Source organism: Cynoglossus semilaevis, chromosome 16 (assembly GCF_000523025.1).
Source record: "Cynoglossus semilaevis isolate Cse_v1.0 chromosome 16, Cse_v1.0, whole genome shotgun sequence".
NCBI lineage: Eukaryota > Metazoa > Chordata > Actinopteri > Pleuronectiformes > Cynoglossidae > Cynoglossus > Cynoglossus semilaevis.
This window is the reverse complement of record NC_024322.1, coordinates 7,432,218-7,440,250: the sequence shown is the minus strand read 5'-3', so window position 1 is coordinate 7,440,250 and position 8,033 is coordinate 7,432,218. Positions and strand designations below refer to the sequence as shown.

Below are 8,033 nucleotides of genomic sequence, written 5' to 3'. Positions count from 1 at the left end.
CCCCCTTCATCACAGTGACCTTCGCTTGATCACCGGCCCTCAACGCTGGCTCTTTAAAGAGCAGAGTAAAAGATGTTAAAAATACAGGACATATATCACCGTATGCTGTAAAACCCACAAACTTATTCTTAACAGTGCTACATCACACTGGGCAGTCATCAGCCTCAGGCGCTTTTTTTTTTTTTTTTTTTTTTTTTTGAATGATTGACAGATACGAATAAATCTCATTTACAAATGCTGTGACAGGATTTAATTACCAGGCAATTGTGTCTAACATATTAATTTGGAGGAGATTATACAATGCATTCACTCGGTGGTTATTAACTGTGCTTATGTACGCCTGGGTTTGTGTGCTGGAATCACACAGGCGGAAAATACAGAGCAATTTTCTACGCTTGGCTCCGGCTAACACAGAGCTGTGTCTTAGAAATCCCCTCCCTCCTCTTCAACAGAAAGTGCTCCTCTTCTGCCTGCACTCCTTCACCATTTATTTTCCTGATCACGCTGAAAACACCGGTGTCAGGAATAGAAGAACGAAGAACATTAATGCCTTTATTTAGAGGATTTTCCTCTCTGGAGATGCCGCAGGGTTTTTGAGAGGGTAGACAGTGTCACGTTGTTAATGGTTTCTCTAAATGCTTCTTGTCGTCGAACTAACGGTGTCGGGGAATTTCTATTTAAGCAAAACACACTGAATGTCTTACAAGGTGAACACCGTGTTAAGTATTTTATCCAGGTTTAAACCTCCTTTTGCTTTATGTTAGCTGTGTGCTAACCCAAGCTTGATCAAACTAACACTTGTACTTAGGCTAATTCTACCAATCTATTTTTTGTTTGCTCTGGTAAAAATGAAAGGTTTTATCTTAGTGTCACAAAATCAAAATTTTGCTGAATCTTAGGAGCCTTTGATTGTATAATCACAATCAGACATAGCACACGTTATATATCATGCAGTGTATGTTTCAAATGAACACAACCTGCATAAAAAAAAATATCACAGGGTCAATAAATAACCTTAAATAAAAATTCAAGGGCAAATTCTCGCTGCTCAAACATGATTATTTCACTGCACACAAATTGAAAAAAATGTCACAGGCTCCATTATTTGTTGGATTCTTGACAACAAATTTAGTTTCCAGCTGAGACTGTTTAGTCTGACGCCGAGATTGGCATTTGTTGTTTCGAACCCAATTAGCTCCCCCTTAGGTGTTTGCTATTCTTCCTGGAGTTAATTAATACGCACAAATTAAGTGGGACAAAAGCCTGACCATTAACAGTTTCTATAGTAAAAGCAACACAAAGCATCCACACAGGCTGAGACTTATCACACAGAGGCCTGTTGGTAGAGCCAACATGACCTTCAGTCACTCTAATGCAGCCATTTTTTTCAGCCTATTTGAACACCTCTGCCAGCAGCCAGTTTAGAATGAGGTCATGGTGACAATGACCTTTGACTATAAAATTTAACTTCCTTCTTGATTGGACCTAAACAATCATAATAGTGGACAAAACTATGATTTAGCGTTATGCTAAGCTATGTTGACACAAAGGTAATAGACAGATAAGGTGCCACACTACTAGAACCGTGCCAGAAATGTTCAGAGCTGTATTCTTTCAGTTGATATATTTGCATACGTCATCGTAATGTTATTTCTTAACCATGTCATGTAAAATATAGTATATAAAGTCTAACATGTCTTTATATGACGTGAGAATAAAGAAAAATACTGCATAACTTGATGTCCTTAGGATAACAACCCTTTTATGTTTTTTCTTGCTACAATGAACTGAAACCACGTTGTGTTTTTTAGTAACGTTTACACCAATATTTGTTTCCTCTTCTGCACAACACATCGACAACATCAACTTTGGCTTATACTGGCTTATTTACATGTAATGTTTCATTTAATCTTAATATGTAGTTTTAACTTCTTTCACCAGAGATTAGCTACCTCTATGGCTGGCTATTGTGTCAAAGTACAGGAAAACACTGCAGTAAGTTTTATTTTAAGCTAGGTTTTGTGAAAATGAAGCTATTATGATCCAGTGATCTTCATTACTAGTTTTTATTATACTGACATTGTTTTCCCAATATTTTAATAAAAAACATTTTTGTTTTTTTGCCATAGACGTACAGTACACGCAAACAGCTAACCTCCTGAAGCAGAGTGAACACTTCACTGCTCCTGTGATTCACCAACGTGCCACCAGTGGCTCCGAGTTTTTATACACTGACTATGAGCTTGATTAAACTCGATTATTTCAGTGCCTTGAATGAGGGCCAACTAAGAGTCTCTACAGACACATACTCCTAGTAACCATTGATGATTGCTGCAGCACCACATGGCGTACCATTTACGGCTGGAGGCTGCGTTCTAAAGGACTTTTTCCGGAGATATTACACATAATTAGCGTTGTGTGATGTGAGCGAGGTGTGCTGCCGATGTTTTACACTGTAAACTGGAGAGTTATCCTTCTGCTGGTTTTCATGTTGACTTCAAAACAACTGACTAACAAATGAAGGTATAATTGGAGGCTCTGCTCACACGGAGAGCCGACTGCTGCATCACTGAATAGATTAGCTGTTTGCAGGCTGTTGCTATGGTGGTGTAGTCTACTGGGAGGGTGTGTGAGGGTGTGTTTAGTGCTTGCCGTGTGTTTGTGAGTTGCTTATTATGGAGCTGAATGCTTGTTGTTATTCTGAGTATTCATCTGACTGTATGTGTAATGTATTTCGGTGCATTTTTGGAGATCTTTTTTGCATGTGTGTGTGTGTGTGTGTGTGTTCTCCCTCATTCTAAGTCCCTGCCTCTCCCACTCTCTCTCTCCATCACTGTGTGTGTGTGTGTGTGTGTGTGTGTGAGAGTCCCTGGTGTGCTGCTAGTAAAGCGTGGCGTGTTGCTCTAACAGGCTTGTCCTCCATTAGTAGCTCAGCACTTGGCTTAAAACTGGGAGGGAAGTAGGGAGTGAGAATGTGCACACACACACACAAAGCCACACACATACCGTATACAGCGCCCCCACAAACAAAAACACACACAGAAACACACACACACTCATCTTAAATTCTACTTGGATAGTGCTTAAAAATGACAGCGAGTAAACCAAACTGCAGCTAAGCTTCAAGGTGAGCTTGTGTGTAGGTGTTTTTCTTCTTCTTTATTTCATCCATGTCCTTGATACAATAATAATAAAAAAATAATAGAAACGCTCTATTGTGTAGTGCAATACAAATCATAAGCATAACCACTAACATCCTCCAAAATAACCATAAAGTTGAGCACTGGTAGCTGAGCAGTATAACTGTCCTGGAAGAGGATTTATTTCAGAGCTGTTGAATAAGACGACATTTATGCACACATTTCATAAATCCTGTATTTACTGACAGCGAGGAAGCTGTCAGTCACACACACAAGGACAGTTTGAGAGAAAAAAAAAATCATCCAACCATCCCCCAATGAGAATGTGGAGTACAGTGTGTGTACAGGACATCAGAGTGAGCTGTGAGCTCCTTTTCAATCAGCCAGTGCTGGCCTAAAACAGAGGCAATTCACGAAGTAAAGACAAGAAGCAACGCCTGGATCTTTCCATGAATCCAGGTTTGTTGAAGACTTTACTTTAATGAACATGCTTTTCTGAATGGTTCTATGTACAAACCTACAGTAGCATGGTGCAGAACTGACTAACAGCCAAGCATGTTTATATCTTTTGTCATTTGATCAACTCACTAACAGAGTTTCAACACTATCTGATGGATTAATCTGGGGTGTCTTTATTAAGTTTAAAATACTTTGAAACTTTTTTACAAACTTTTCCGCCTCTGACAATACTTGTCTTGTATGACCACCACCAAAATACAGCACCACCCACATACACTGTTCAGCCGAGGCCAAGAAGAGAAGAGAATGATTCCTAATAGGATCATTAGCCTATCGATCAGCCAAGGTCACACTGTACAATGAGTTAGGACAACTGGTGCGTGGACAAACACACACACAAATCAAGAACGGCCGTTATTTAACATCACCTAATGGAATCAGATTTTCCACATATCACTAGTGAAAGCCCAAGTACCACAAGTAGTACGCATACCATGGACTGAAAACTACTTTTTAAAAATATTCCTTTTTGCCATTACGATCCCTTGCTAAACCTAAGATGCACAGTATTTATCTTTCCAAAGTCTTAAAAAACACAAGTTGTACATTAAAGGATGTATGTAAAACTACTAATACAACAGAACCCTGTTTGGCTGCTTCTCATTTACTTCATTGTCTGGACCCACATCAAGCTAATGTGTGAACAGTAAGTCTAAACATTAGAAATACAAACTAGTTTTTGAAAGTGAGCAGCAGTACAGGAGGAACATGCTCACAAGTACAATGTCTGCAGGCTACATATATTTTATATAACAATAAGAGGTCAAACTCACAGTGGCGTTGAAGAAGGCCGACATGTGACCAGCATGAACCACTGACAGGAAGAAGACAGGAAGTCACAGATATGACAAGATGTGACCGACAAAATAAAACAGGAAATATGTGACAAAATGTAATATAAGACAAAAAGCATGTCTCAAAAGATTCAAAGATTAACTTGATTATTTTCTCCAGGTTATGTTTGTTGAGAGTAGTCTACTTTTACTAGTTTTAAATCATAGCGCTCAGCAAATGCTGAGCAAAAGCAAGCAGGAAGGCACATGAATATTTTATTTTATATTTTACTAAAGGTAGAGAAGGAAATGTTTTTGTCAAAATTTACAGCATCCTGGGGGTGAGGGGTAGCTCATCATCTTAACAACTCACAACAGAAAGGGAAAATTAAAATTGCAGAGAGAGGGCAGCAGGAGAACAAAGGCAGAGATGAGACAAAAGCACAGAAGGTGTTGTACTGCAGAGGATGAATATGACTTCCTCATCCTTTGCAGGTACTCTCACTCACCAAAGGTTAATGTGATGCTAATGTGGCCTGTAGAGGGTGATCATTTTACACCTTTGTTGCACACCTCACCTGCAACTTATATATTACTTATATATATATTTAAGTTACAGCAGGAGCATCACAAGTAAAGGTTCTGTGGAGCAGATTAAGGACGTCCAACAGAAGAGGACAGAGCAACAGCAGTTCATCGCTGTTGAATACTGTATGTAAGCGAACTCACTGATATCTGCATGACGAACAAGTGCTCTCCTTGGGCTGAATGTGAAAGTACCTAAATTTCACAGTTCACGTTTGTCAAACTGTGCACATTAATTTTAAGAAATGAATGAAAAAATACATATACATATTTCTACTGTATATACTGTAATCACTCACTGCACCCCTGGTGGTCTGCACTGACAAAAGCTGAACTTTGTGAGCTGTCGTATTAGGGCTACATTGTGAACCACCATGCTACAAAACAGGATGTCAGCAAAAGAAAATGTGAATGGAGCACCCAAACCTGCAGCCTGACTGTAGCCTACTTCTAGAGTCTCTCTGCAGACCCCAGCAAAACCAGCGAGTGTTGTGTTGTAAATTCTAAAATCCCTTAAACAACAGCTCGAGTCAACAGTACGAAGCAGCCCCCTCCCTGAATGAAAGGTACTCCACTGACACTGATCAACGGCTCGGGGTTCAGTACAACTGAATTCACATCTCGTTCTCTTTACATAAGCTTCGATACCTTTCATCTGCTAAAAGGAAGCTTTTTCACTCTGTCATATCCTGGGAGGTATCGATTCATCCTGGTGCTAATTGCTATGCAACTGCCGACTGCTGCAGTGTGTTTGAGTTTTGCACTCAAGATGAAACGACGCTGGCCTTTGATATGAGTTTTCAGCCCTCCGGCTGTAAATTTGTTTACATTTACCTCTGGCTTAATCTGCCTTTAAACAACTATTATCAACTAAAGTTAAATTTTTCTCCCTTTCATATTATTTCTGTCTCAGCTTTGACAGTTTGTGCCTGGCTCAGATTTTTGTGGGTTCTGTGAGGGTTCATTATTTTTATTTGGTGGTTTTTGATATCATCTTCTCAGTGAATGGAGCTGACTTTAAGTAGAAAGCAAACATCAATCACAGAGCACAAACAAACAGTGAGCATTTTATCATTTTCAAATAAGAATCTTATCGACTTTTTGGGGAACGCAATTCCCAAATCCATAGAAAACTCAGTCTGTCAGTCATCTCTTATCATTATTTTTCCTTCCTACGGCGTGCTGGTGTATGTGTGTGTGTAGGGGTCTAAACAGTGGATGAAAACATGGTACCCTCTGGAGCTCATAACCAACATACAGAAACAGTCACAATTATATACAATCACTGAGCCCAAAACTGAATGGAATGATTTCTTTTTTTAATTACCTCTCATTTGATGAAATAATTCATGTTGGTGATGCTAAAAATAATGCTACACATTGATGTTGCCTTTTAGTTGCCCTTTGCTTCGCCCTGTTTTTGATGAGGTCATAAATTAAACAAAGGCATCTCCCGCTGACAGAGTTTCATTCACATCCTGGATTCCTTCCCATTAACTCATCTTACCTTAGTTTCTTAATATATCCTCATTTGCTTAATTGTATAATCCCTGTTTTGCGGGTATCTAATTGAATTGCTTTGATGTGTTTATGGGAAACCGGGAAGAAACCAGCAGTTATTACTGCAGTGTTTTATCGTGGGAGACAACACTAATTGCTAACTAAGAACCGGCTAGTGTCGGACACTAATTGTGAAGAACAGTAGAGCAAAGCGGAGGAAGGGAAAACCAGGTTAGAAGTTGGCGTTAATTAACTGAAAATGAATGTGAATATGAAATAATGAACATAAATATCAGAATAAAGCAGCAGGGTCGGTTGAGGTGACGTTAGAAACCTGAGATATCAGGGCATCACTAATGCTAACAAGTAGCAGTGGTAGTGCAGGGAGAAAGCTATTAAAAGGAAAAAAGTAATGTAAGACTGAAAGAGCACGTTAGGTTAAACTAGGATTGCAACAGAACAAAAATAGACCAGTGGGGAAAAAAACACTGGCTAGTAGAAAGAAGCACCAACAAGAACACGGAGTCAGTGATGTGGGAAATCAATGTGTGTATTGACTGGCAGAAGTCAAGGAAGTGGGTTTTATCTGATAACACCTGATGGATGGATGAGTGATTAAAGGAAATGAATGATGACCCTGACATATACAAAATATATTCAGTTTTATTTGTGTGGCTGGAATTCAGTGGTTATCAAACTTCTAGTCTAGTCTGCAGCGCCCCCTTGCCTAGCCCTACATTACATGCAATAGCCGTTTTAGCTCTTTTGGGAACCCCTGCATCAAATACATTTTGCTTGACATACTAAACATAACCCATGAAACTGACATAAATAAAACCTTGTAAAATATTTACAGGTAGATAATCAGAGCTCAGCTCAGATAATCAGAAAGGAAGAATCGGAACACATGAAGGAAGTTATTTGTTTGTATGTATGTATGTATGTATATATCTATATATAATATTTATATGTATGTATGTGTTTATATATCAATGTCATTAAGAAAATCAACTTTAAAATGTTATTTTTTGTTAATATTGAGGGGTTTTTTCTTTTAGTGACACTGAAAATGACCTTGGATGTCTTCTTATTTTATAAACTATGTAGTGTATATATATATAATATATATATACAATATAGTATAAACTTCAGTACATTTTAAATAGTAAATACTTTCAGCCTTTCAAATTGATCTGTACTTGTAAAGTTTTTGCAGTACATACATTTCTTAGTGACGGATGTGCTGCAGCGTGGCTCAGAAGTGTCAGTGTGGAAAAACCTGGAGCTGTTCAAACTGATGCAATAACAGATCTGATTCACTGAAACTCATTACTGCTTTCAATCAAACAGTTATTTGGAGAATGTAAGTAAGTAAGTAAGTAAGAATGGAACAGAGGAACCAATAACATATCAGTTCTGTATCTGGCTGTGACAGAAACAGAGCTCAGTGCACAACGGTAGTTTCTTCAGCAGTCTAGGCCTAAGAGAGTTAGTCCAGATTCACCCGAACCATCTC

General features: G+C 38.7%; 1 protein-coding gene across 1 annotated transcript in view; it reads right to left on the bottom strand.

Annotated features, from left to right (window-relative positions):
• The window catches only part of klf7b (Kruppel like factor 7b), a 75,296-nt gene extending 70,802 nt beyond the window's left edge, over nucleotides 1–4,494 (bottom strand). The window contains exon 1 of the mRNA XM_025063551.1: nucleotides 4,433–4,494. The gene's annotated coding sequence lies outside the window, so the exon portion shown is untranslated. The remainder of the gene's footprint in view (nucleotides 1–4,432) is intronic.
• Nucleotides 4,495–8,033: the final 3,539 nt, after the last annotated feature.